Source organism: Hemitrygon akajei, chromosome 5, assembly GCF_048418815.1.
Source record: "Hemitrygon akajei chromosome 5, sHemAka1.3, whole genome shotgun sequence".
Lineage (NCBI taxonomy): Eukaryota > Metazoa > Chordata > Chondrichthyes > Myliobatiformes > Dasyatidae > Hemitrygon > Hemitrygon akajei.
In genome coordinates, this window is record NC_133128.1 from 78,914,012 (window position 1) to 78,926,965 (window position 12,954).

Here is a 12,954-nt window from a genome sequence, read left to right on the forward strand (position 1 = left end):
GGGGGGGGGGGGGAGGGAAAGATGTGCTTGGTAGTGGGTTCCCGTTGGAGGTGGTGGAAGTTACGGAGAATTATACGTTGGACCTGGAGGCTGGTGTGGTGGTAGGTGAGGACAAGGGGAACCCTATCCCGAGTGGGGTGGTGGGTGGATGGGGTGAGGTTGTCAGATGACACAGAGCTAGGCTGAGAAGTGGTAGATGAAGTTCAATCTGAGTTAAGTGTGAAGTGATATAGTTTGGAAGGTCGAATCTGAAGACAGAGTACAGGAATCTTAGCAGCGTGGAGGAACAGTAGGATCTTAGGGACCCATCCATTGATCGCTCAAAGTTACCATGCATGTTGATTGGGTGGTTAAGAAGGTATATGGTGTGCTGGCCTTCATAAATGGGGCATTAATTTCAAAGCCATGAGTGATGTTGCAACTCTATAACATTCTGTTTAGACTATACATACTGCCCCCACCCCCATCCGCCTTGTTAAAGGCCTTTTTTGAAGATCCAAGTACACAACGTTTATCGATTCTTCTTTGTCTATCCTGCTTGTTATTTCCTCAAAGAATTCCAACAGATTTATCAGACAAGATTTTTCCCTCAGGAAACCATGCTGACTTTGACCAATTTTATCACGTGCCTCCAAATACCCCGAAACCTCATCCTTAACAATCGATTCCAATATCTTCCCAACCACTGAAGTCAGGCTAACTGGGCTATAATTTCTTTATTTTCTGCCTCCCCCCCCCCCCTTGAAGAGTGGAGTGATATTTGCAAGTTTCCACTCCTCCAGAACCATGCCAGAGTCTAGTGATTCTTGAAATATCATTACTAATGCCTCCACAAACTGCTTAGCTATCTCTTTCAGAACCGTCAGGTATAGTCCATCTGGTCCAGGTGACGTATCTATCATCAGACCCTTCTGCTCCCCATTACTACCTCTCCAGTGCCATTTTCCAGTGGTCTGATGTCAACTCTCGCCTCTTATACTCTTTCTATACCTGAAAACACTTTTGGCATCCCCATTGATATTATTGGCTAGCTTACCTTCATATTTAATCTTTTTGCTCCTTATGGGTTTTTTGTTGCCTTCTGATGGTTTTCAAAAGCTTCCCAAACCTCTTACTTCCCACTAATTTTTACTCTATTGTATGCCCTCTCTTTTAGTAGTTCCCTCCAATGTGTGGCTAGTCTTGGGATTTTATACAGGAATTTAAATTTGGAGGAACTTGGCGTGTATCCTGAATTTCATGCAGCAGATCTACGGGCAGGGTTTTACAGGCTTAAATCACTTTCAGATGATTATTGAGGAGGGAGTTTCCAGACCTTTGCTTGCTCCTGATTCTTGCTAATACAGATATAAAATCGCTAAAAATAACAAAATTAAGAATACATGCAAAAGAAAAGGAATTATGAGGTAGTGTTTTTGTGTTCATGGACTGTTCAGGAATCAGGTGGCAGAGGGGAAGAAGCTGTTTCTGAAACGTTGACTATGGGTCTTCAGTCTCCTTTATCTCATCCCTGGTAATAGTAACAAGACGGAATGTACCAGATGTTTTGAGCCTTGTAATGAATCGAATTGAATTGACTTTATTTCTTACATCCTTCATATATATGAGGAGTAAAAATCTTTACGTTACATCTCCGTCTGAATGTGCAATGGGCAAATTGTAGTAATATGTAATAAATAGTACCTACAATAGGATATACAAAAGGACAGTCAATATAGCTTAGAAATACATTTGTGTCAGTGTGAATTAATCAGTCTGACGCCTGGTGGAAGAAGCTGTCCCGGAGCCTTTTGGTCCTGGCCTTTAATGCTGTGGTAATGTTTCCCGGATGGTAGCAGCTGGAACAGTTTGTGGTTGGGCTGACTCAGGTTCCCAATGATTCTTTGGGCCCTTTTTACACACCAATCAATGTAAATATCCTGAATAGTGGGAAGTTCACATCCACAGATGTGCCGGGTTGTCTGCACCACTCTCTGCAGAGCCCCACCATTGAGGGAAGTACAGTTCCCATACCAGGCAGTGAATCAACCAATCAGGATGCCCTCAGTTGTGCCCCTGTAGAAAGTCCTTAGGATTTGGGGCCTCATGCCAAACTTCTTCAACTGTCTGGGTGAAAGAGGCGCTGTTGTGCCTTTTTCACCACACAGCCGGTATGTACAGACCACATGAGGTCCTCGGTGATGTATATGCCAAGGAACTTAAAACTGTTCACCCTCTCAACCCCAGATCCATTGAGGTCAGTAGGGGTTAGCCTGTCTCCATTCCTCCTGTAGTTCACAACCAGCTCCTTTGTTTTTGCAACATTGAGTGAGAGGTTGTTTTCTTGACACCACTGTGTCTGGGTGATGGCTTCTTTTCTGTAGACTGCCTCATTATTATTTGCAATAAGGCCAATCAACATAGTATCATCTGCAAATTTAATTAACGGATTGGAGCTGTAGGTGGTGACACAGTCATGGGTGTACACAGAGTAAAGGAGGGGGCTTAGGACACAGCCCCAGGGGTTCTCCTGTTGTTGAGGGTCGGGGGGCAGAGGTGAGGGAGCCCACTCTTACCACCTACTGGTGATCGGACAGGAAATCCAGGATCCAACTACACAAGGTAGGGTGAAGGGTGAGGTCTCTGAGCTTCTTGTCGAGCCTGGAGGGAACGATGGTGTTGAATGCTGTTCTTAGTCCAAGAACAGCATTCTCACATGAGCATCCCTCTTCTCCATTAACGGATGCCGTGTTTTTGGGAACCACCTCGTGAAAATGTCCTCGATGGTAGGGAGAATTGCATTTGAGATGCATCTGGCTGAGTCTACAACCCATTGAAGCGTCTTCAGATCCTGTTCCATGGAATCACCATACAGTACTAGGCTGCGATGCAACCAGTCTCTGTCATATATCTATAAAAACTTGCAAGAGTATTTGGTAGCATGCTAAATCTGTTCAAACTCCTCATGAAGTAGAGCTGCTGGCCTTCCTTCTTCATGATTCCATCGGTGTCCCAAGACAAATCCTCCAAGATGTTGCAGCAGGAGTGGGGTGATTGCAAAGGTATCACATTTCATGTTGTACAATGCTGGGAATAAGAGGTAAACGTTGCAAGGAACTGCTGCAGGAAAGCAGTTCCTCAAAAAGTAATGAGAAGAAATCTGAAATCCTGGCAGCACATAAATCAGTGTTTGAAGCTAAATGGAGGTCCACGTTCTCCCCAGCTTACAAATACCCAATTCATCTACAGCCTGTACACAGACACACGCATTTGGAAGATCAGCGGAATGCGTTCGCCAACTTCTATGAGGCTACAGGCATCTTCTGCCAATATAGGAAATCAGTTCATAGCCGTACTTTTGACCAGGTTACAGTTTACAGGAACAGAACCTAGGAAAGACCTTTATTTTGCAAGATGTTTCTGGAAGAGGCTGTCGACATTGTGTTAACCCACTTATCATGATAGGAATGCAAAACAGAACATTATTTTGTCATCCAGGACCTTGTCTTTTAAGGTAATTGTTCTTTGCCTGTACACTTTCCCTATATTAATGAAATGAAATAAGCCTGACAAAGTATGGCACTGTGTAGTCTAACTGCACTTTGGGAACTGCTTACCAAGTTCTTTTTCAGGTGTTCCTCCAAAGCACTGCAGAAACACGCCGATATTTTTATTCCAAACAGGAGTAACCCATCGAGTGGGTCGCGCAGCTAGAGGGGTTGGCCTGCTCCTCACAGCACTGTTACGATATTCATGTTGGCAAGTAACTCACTGTGAGTTCAATACCAGCACACCACCTCTGCCCTTCACCAACTGGCCTCTTTCAGATCCATGGTTTTTAATTGATGAACCATTGGCAGCCATGCGTTCACTTGTCTGAGTCCCAGTATCTGATATTCAACCTCTAAAGCTCTCTTAACCGCAAGAGATCTTGCAGATGCTGGAAATCTTGAGCAACACATGCAAAATGCTGAAGGAACTCAGCAGGTCTGGCAGCATCTATGGAGGGGAATAAACAATCAGTTTTTCTGGTCAAGATCTTTCAGCAGGAATGGAAAGGAATGGGACAGAAGCCAGAGTAAAAAGGTGGGGAGGATGGGAGGAATAAAAGTTGGCGGGTGATAGATGTGTCAAGGTGAGGGGGAAGGTAGGTGGGTGAGGGAGGGAAGGTAAAAGTGAATGATGTGAGAAGCTAGGAGGTGATAGGTGGAAGAGATAATGGAATCTGGTAGGAACTGCAGTAGACTATGGACTAAAGGGAAACAGGTGGGAACCAGAAGGAGATGATGGGCAGGTCATGAGGGTGGAGCTGGGGAAGAGGAGCACTATGAAGGCCATCAGAGTAAAGGATAACAGTGGGTGGCGGAAGGAACAGAGGAGAGTGGTGACCAAAAATTCAAGAGGTCAATGTTCATGCCATCAAATTGGAGACTACCAAGATGGAATATAAGGTATTTGTCCTCCACCTGTGCTTATCCTCATTGTCACAATAGAGGAGTCTGTGGACACACATGTTGGTGTGGGAATGGGAAGTGGAATTGAAATGGGTGACTATTGGAAGATCCTGACTGATGCAGTGGATGGAGTGAAGGTGTTCAACGAATGGTCTCCCAATGTATATCGAGTCTCACTGATATAGAGGAGGCCATACCAGAAATACCAGATACAATGGATGACCCCGGCAGACTCACTGGTGAAGTGTCCCCTCACCCGGAAGGACTGACTGGGGCTCTAACTGGTAATGAGGGAGGAGGTGTAGCACTTGTCACAATCGCAGGGATAAGTGTTGGGAGGGAGATCTGTGGGGAGGGACAAGTGGACAAGGTAGTCAAAGAGAAACCTCTTCCTGTGGAAAGATGTGCTTGGTAGTGGAATCCCTTTGGACATGACAGACGTTGTGGATGCAGAGGTTCATGGGGTGATGGTCTGTGATTTAGCAATGTATTCTTTAGTAGGTGTAGACCCTGATACTCTCACGTTAATTGCAGGTAATGTAAGATGCCCTCTGTTTTTGACTTACATTTTTGATGGCAAAGTGAAATGGGCTCTCCCATTGCATTCCAAAAGACCATAAGACATAGGAGCAGAATTGGGCTCCACCATTCTGTCATGGTTGATTTATTATCTCTCTCAACTCTATTTTCCCACCTTCTCCCCTTAACATTTGACACTCTTACTAAACAAGAAACTATCAACCTCCCCTTTAAATACACCCAAAGACTTGGTCTTCACAGCTGTCTGTGGCACTGTCATGGTCCCTTCTGGCAATCGCCCACCTGGCTATTTACCTCAGGAATTGGGCCTCAATCACCTCATTTAGTTCCAATCATTCCCGGGTTCCACTAACTACAAACACCTGCTTTCCATCAGCAAATGCAGTATAAAAACCCTGTGACCACAACAAGGAGCTGCCAGTTTATTGGTCAACTCTGGTGTGAGTATTCTTGTTTCATGGTTCTGGAGACTGCTAGTTCTAAGTCTAGCATCACTCCTGGATACTGACTCCATGCTTGCCATGTTAATAATGCCTCCTGACTCTGCCTCCATGCCTGTGTTCTGCACTTGGGTTTGTCCACTGCCACACTTGTGTAACAGGCAGTGAATTACACAGATTCACCACCCTCTAGCTAAAGATGGTCCAAGACTTTCTCCCCCACTATAGAAAACATCCTTTCCACATCCACTCTATCTAGGCCTTTCAACATTTGATAAGTTTCAATGAGATCCCCCTTCATTCTCCTAAACTACAACAAGTGCAGGCCCAGAGCCATCAAATGCTCCTCATACATTAACCCTTTCATTCCCAGGGTTATTATTCTGAACCTCCTCTGGACAGCTTCCAATGCCAGTGCATCCTTTTTTAGATAAGGGGCCCAAAACTGCTCACAGTACCCCAAGTGTAATCTGACCAATGTCTTATAAAGTTTCAGCATTACATCCTTGCTGTTATATCCTAGTCCTCTTGAAATGAGTGCTAATATTGCCTTTGCTTTGCTTACCCTAGACTCAGCCTGCAAGTTAACCTTTAGGGAATCCTGTGCAAGGCCTCTGAGGTCCCTTTGCACCTCTGATTTTTGAATGTTCTCCCCATTTAGAAAATAGTCTATGGCTTTATTCCTTCTACAAAAGTACATGACCATATACTTTCCTGCACTGTATTCCATCCACCATTTCTTTAGCCATTCTCCTAATCTCTCTAAGTCCTTCTGCAAACTCCCTGCTTCCTCAACATTATGTGCCCCTTGACAATTCTCTTGTCCAGATCATTGACACAGTAATGTGAAAAGAAGCAGTCCCAACACCAACACCTATGGAATGCTACTAGCCAACAAGGAAAGGCCCACTTTATTCCCACTCTTTGCCTCCTGCCAATCAGTCAATCTTCTATGTATGCAAGTGTCTTCCCTGTAATACCACGGGCCCTTATCTTGTTTAGAAACCTTGTGTACAGCACCTTGTCATAGGCCTTCTGAAAATGCAAGTAAACATCCACTGACTCTCTGTTTATCAACCTGTTCTCAAAGAATTCCAACAGAATTGTCTGGCAAGATTTCCCTAAGGAAACCATGCTGACTTAGGCCTATTTTATCATTTACCTCCAAGTTCCCAAAACCTCATCCTCAATAACGGACTCCAACATTTTATCAACGCCTATAATTATAGACTTACTGGTCTATAATTTCCTGTCTTTTGCCTCCTTCCCTTCCTTAAAGTGTGGAATGACATTTGCAATTTTCCTGTCCTCCAAATCCATTCCAGAGTCTAGTGATTCTTGAAAGATCACTGCTACCTTCGCAATCTCTTCAGCCTCCTCTTTCAGAATCCTGGGCCATTGCCCATCTGGTCCAGATGAGCAGAGAGAACTTGGGATCCAAGTCCACAGCATCTTGGAAGTGGCTACATAAGTCATTAAGGTGGTTTAAAAGGCTTATGGAATCCCTGCTTTTATTAGTTGAGGTATTGAGTTCAAAAGTCAAGAGGTTATGTTGCAACTTTATAAAACTCTGGTTAGCCTACATCTTGGTATTGCATAGAGTTCTGGTTGCTCTGCTATAGGAAGGATGTTGAGCCTTTGGCGAGGGTGCAGAGGTTTACTGTTTACCAGGATGCTGCCTGGTTTAAAGGGTATGTGCTAGCATGAGAAGCTGTATAAACCTGGGTTGTTTTCTCAGAGCGACGGCAGCTGAGGGGAGATCTGATAGGGGTTTATAAGATTATGAGATGCATAGATAGAGTAGACACGAAGTATCTATTTCCCAGGGCTTAAATATCTAATACTAGAGGACTTGTAGTGAAGGTGAGAGGGTGTAGGTTCAAAGGAGATGTGAGGGTTAAGTTTTCTACTCAGAGTTGTGGATGCATAGAATGTGCTGCCTGGTATGCTGGTAAAGTCAAATACATTAGAGGCTTTTAAGAAATATTTAGTAGGCATATGGATGTAAGGAAAATGGAGGGATATGGACATTCTGTAGGTAGGAGCGAATAGTGTTTGGATGTTTTTAATTTGTTTTTTAGCAGGTTCGGCACAACATCGTGGGCTGAATGGCCTGTTCCTGTGCTGCACTGTTCTATGTTCTGTGTTCTATCTACCTTCAGACATTTCGACTTCACAAACGTCTTTGTCTCAGTAATCACAAGTACATTAACTTCTGCCCCCTTGGCAATCAAATTTCTGGCATATTGCTGGTGTCTTCCATAGTGAAGACCAAAGCAAAATACTTAAGTTTGTCTGCCGTTTCTTTATCCCTCACTGCTACCTCTCCAAATTCTTTTTCTAGAAGTCTGAAATCTACCCTCACCCTTCTTTTAATCTCTATATATCTGAAAAATCTTTTTGGTGTCTGTTTTTACATTATTGGCTAACTTACCTTGATATTTCATCTTTTCTTTCCTTATTGTTTTTTTTTCAGTTTCCTTCTGTTGGTTTTTAAAAGCATCCCAATCCTTTAGCTTCCCACTATTTTTTGCTTTCTGCTGACTTTGAGCTCCCTTGTGAGCCATTGTTGACTCATTCTTTAGAATACTTCTTTCAGATGTCTTTATCCTGTGGCTTCCAAATTACACTCAGCAAATCCTACCAGGCAGCTGTTCTTCAGTCATGTCTGCTAATGTTCCTTTCCAATCAACTTTGGCCATCTCCTCGCTCATTCCTCTGTAGTTGTTTTTACTCCACTGTAATTCTGATACATCTGATTTTAACCTCTCGCTCTCAAACAGTAGGGTTCATTCAGTCATATTATGATCACTGTCTCCTAAAGGTTCCTTTACCTTAAGCTCCATTCAATAAAAATATCAGGAGATCAGCCATGAGAGTATGTTAATTTCACTTGGGTAATCTAAGCTAGCTCTCCATGTGCTGTATTGTGATATGTGTGAAGAAATTAACTGAATGGAATCAAGAGTAATGCCCAAGATATAAGGTCATAGAAGACCCATTGTAGGTACCTGTATTTAGCTTATTTTTTAACTGCATTGCATATTTTGTAAGCTCACAAGAAAGATTAGTTTATCCTGACAAAACAGACCCTCTTTGTCTCACTGGAGAATGAAACATCTATGAAAGAAGATAAACTTGTTTGAAAATCCAGTCTGTAGCTAATTACTCCCCATGGCGTCTTTAATATGCATCATCAAAGAGCTGTACCAAAGAATAAAACAGAAGCCTTCACAAAAATACTGGTCACTATAGTGATGACACTGCATTAAGTATGCATGAATCCTGGGCAGCTCTTGCGCTAGTCACAAGGGCAGGCTCCTGACTGAAGAGGGAATCTGGGTAAAGAGTGCTTGCAGTCCTTTAAGAATTATTCCCTGTGCTGTGAAGAAGGGATTCTCATCATTTCTCTTCATATTGAAGATAAATGCTGAAATGGCTGTACAGAAATGGAAATAAAAGATGTGGGGTTTGCTGAAGAGAAGTGCACAGTGAACAGTTGGTGAGTCAGGGTGCATCAGAGCCACATATGAAGAAACTGTTAAATTGTCTACTTTGAAAGACTAGTGACATTCAAAGCTATGCATTAGCTTGGACTGTGAAACAAGTTTGTCCATATTTTTAAAGTCATTCAAACTCTAGTGTCTTATAAATTTTAAATTTTTTTAATGTACAACATAATATTAGTAAATGTTTACCTATATGATGCATTTCTTAAATATATGATGGATTTGTTTTGCCTGTAGTTTCATGAGAATATTTGACACATACTTGCAACAAATTGTGAGTCAATAATTTTCAAGATTCTGTTTAATGTTATTTCAAGTGCATGTAGGTTGATGTTTATACTAGCTTCATTCCAGAAATTGATGGACTGTTAACACCTTGACATTTAAGTGAGAATTGGGATATGAAACTATTCATAATGTAATTGGCTTCCATTTAAGTCACTTAGAAATTTTATGAAAATACTTAAAGGATTTACAGATACATATTTATATACTGGTTGTTTAAGGACACATTACACTAAAATGTGGGGTTTCATATGCCTCTATAGCTGATAATCCTATAAGAAGTGATATTCCTTCTCATGTAAGATAATGAAAAAAATAATTAAGAATTAAAATAACCATCATGTGTAAATGTGTTTGTTCCAAAATTGGGGTAAATATATGTACTTTGAACGATTCAGGTAACAATACCTATACTAATAAGATTTATTTTTCAAAGCATTCTTAATATTGACCACTTATTTAATTGATATTTCTTAATCCATTTTGATAATTTTTTGTTAATGAAGCATCCTGGCTGCAGAGGCGATGACAGAAGAGGTGGTGTAATGCTGTAGCAAAAGCATTGCCCAGCCAGCCGTTGGGGGAGATGAACTTCTATAGGTACTGCATTTCCTAGGCTCTGAGCATGTGGTCAGTGAACCTGAACTGTTTTTCAAGTTCACAGAATGTCCATATTTGGTTGAGAGTGACATAGTCACATGATCAGGAGACAGTTGGGAGAATCATCTTGCAGCATGCACTCAGCTCTACTGCATCCAGTCTGAACATGCAGTAATTCAAAGTCTCGTGGTCTGGTGCCACCAAGGCTCCCGGGCACAGGTGTGATTTCAAAGTTTAGCAGCAGCTGAATGGTGGCCAGTTGGTTAGCCTTCTGGTGAATATCCACTGCCTCAACCTCTGTTTAAAATTTTATTCTTCATTATGCAATTTCCCCCACAGAACCATGGATATGACCTGCATACCACAGTCTGGGATTTTTTTCCCTTAAACCCACAAAATGAAACTCAAGAAAATCTCTTCTTCACAGACAGCCCCTTGGAGTTGAGGATAATTTACCTCCACCATGCTTCTGTGGGTGCTGTGGTGACTACTGAATCTAATATGAGATATCCAGCCTCTGCTACAGTTGGAATATCAGAGGGCAGTGGACAATATGGCCAGCAGTGTGCTCCTTCAGTGGTGCTCAGTATGTTTAAAGTTTAGAAAGTTTAAAGTAAATTTATTATCGAAGTACATATATGTCATCATATAGAACCCGGAGATTTATTTTCCTGCAGGAATATTAAGCAAATCTATAGAATAGTAACAATACCAGGATCAATGAAAGATCATCAGAATGCAGAAGACAACAAACTGTGTAAATGCAAATATAAATAAATAGCAATAAATAATGAGAACATGAGATAAAAACTCCTTAAAGTGAGATAACTGGTTGTGGGAACATCTCAAAGGATGGGCTAGCATGTGTAGTTAGTCCCTTTTGTTCAAGAGCCTGATGGTTGAGGGGTAATAACTGTTCTTGAACTGGTGGTGTGAGTCCTGAGGCTCTTGTATCTTCTAGCTGATTGTAGCAGTGAGAAAAAAGGCATGGCCTGGATGGTGGTGATCTCTGATGATGGATGCTGTTTTTCTATGACGGTATTGCATGTAGATAATTGGGAATGATTGGGAAGGTTTTACCCATGATGTACTGGGCTAAATCCACTACCTTTTGTAGAAATTTCTTTTCAAAGGCATTGGTGTTTCCCTTCCTGGCCATTATACAGTCAATCAATACTCTGACTGAAATCTGAATAAAGATAATATTAGCTTTATTTGTCATATGTGCATCAAAGCTTCGGAACGTACAGTGAAGTGCGCCATTTGAATCAACAACCAGCACATTCTCAGGATGTGCTGGGGGCAGCCCACTGGCACCAACATCGCACACCCACAACTTACTAACACATATGTCTTTGTAATATGGAAGGAAACTGGATCACCTGGAGGAAACGCATGTGGTCACAGGGAGAACACACAAACCCCTTACAGAAAGTGGCGGGAATTGAACCCCAATCAGTGGCACTGTAAAGCATTATGCTAATTGCTACATTGCTGTGCCACCTATCTTGCTGCCTGTATGCTGCTGTGTCGCCCTAATGAGGTGAGGGATGTGGCCTTCCCATTGGAGCTCGTTAACTGTGATTAGACCTTAATGTGGGGATGTTGGCCTGTGGGAGGGCTCCGATTATTCTGCCAGTTGATTAAAAGCATTTCTGAAGATAAAGTATAGAAAATACTCCACCAGTGCTTTGTGGTGATCGCTATAGATAGTCTGCGCACCTGTAGCATACAAGGGAGCAGGAATCTCTACTGGCTAGTACAGTAGACCAAATTTTTTGTCTCAATGTTTGAATATCACTCAGAAGGCCAAATGCTATGCTGTGCCCTAGAGGCTATGAAAGGTTTCATCTTTGATATCTGCCTACGTTAAAAGTAGTCTTCTGGTATATGTAAATAATGCACAATTTCTGGGAGTTTGACCTGGACCTTCATTGTTGAGGCTGATATTGCGCAATTGGGTCAGATTGATCGAAGACCATTTTCTTGCAGATGTTTAGGCATGTTCACCTCAAAGAACAAATCAGCCATGACTTGGAACTCAGTTCTGAATGTACACCAACGTGAACATCATCTGTACATGGCAACTTGATCACAGGGGTTGGAATGAGCAGGTGACCTGGACTGGCACTTCCCCATTCATCCTGTAGACCAAAAATACTACATCTGGTTTGATTAGAACAGCCAAAAGATTCTAGGAGTTAATTAACCACAGACCACGATGTGTTCTTGGATCCATCACACCTCAATGGGGAAAACAAGCCTCTCCAGTCACCCAATGACCATCATCCAGCAGAAGACCTGAGATCTAAAGAATAGGTGGTGGGTGGAAAGCACACAAGAGACCTAACATCTGTCTAGTGACCATGACCTGTGGATTGCACAATCTCAACCCAGATCCCAAATGTACACTCCACAGAGAGCTTATTGAGACCAGAGGGCAGTCGGTTTGAAGAAATCTTTGTCTTTACAGCAGGTCTCCCATCCTCCAGCCTATGTAATCTAACCAGGATGTGATGTCGCAAGATGGACAGGAGATTAAAAAGGTTAAATATCAATAAAGTTTGGAAGGCACAGTATCTCTTCTGAGGTTCTGTAACTTGGCCAGAGAACTAAAGACACAATTTCTGTGTGGTCCCCTCAATATCTAGAGACATAAACATGTTAGGGGACCTCAGATATGTGGTAATTGCAACAGTCTTCAAAAAAGGAGACAAAGCGGTTTCCTTGAGGGGTCTCCCCTTTGTCCTGCCACAGTCATCGCCAGAGTCCTCGTCAACTAGTTCCACCCAGAACATGAAGAATAGCTCCCCAAACCACAGCATAGATTTCACCCACTTAGAGTCAGGGTGTGTACGATCTTCATCTGGCAGCAGCCCCTAGGAAAAAATGCACCAAGTATCATCAAACACTGTACATAACATGTTTCTTGATCTTTCAAATGCCCTTGACTTAGCAAGACTGTAGAGTATCCTGCGTTTTACATCTGCTAAATGATGGCCTTATGAAAGCCATGATTCTGAACAATGGGCTCATCATAAGCCAAAAAAAAACAAGTGCAGACTGGGTTTGTAGAAGACTGTCTCCAACCTTTTTTTGTTGCAAAGTAAAAGCACAAAAATTAAGTTGGAGGTAAATGTCTATAAT

General features: G+C 42.3%; 1 protein-coding gene across 9 annotated transcripts in view; it reads left to right on the top strand.

The window, feature by feature from the left end:
- Positions 1-12,954, top strand: part of nhsa (Nance-Horan syndrome a (congenital cataracts and dental anomalies)) — a 463,259-nt gene that overhangs the window by 414,316 nt on the left and 35,989 nt on the right. Inside the window, exon 1 of one of the 9 annotated variants that reach the window (XM_073045853.1) lies at positions 8,804-8,915. The exons of the other annotated variants lie outside the window; for them this stretch is intronic. The gene's annotated coding sequence lies outside the window, so the exon portion shown is untranslated. Of the gene's footprint in view, positions 1-8,803; positions 8,916-12,954 lie in introns of those variants that run through there. 9 annotated transcript variants of the gene reach the window in all.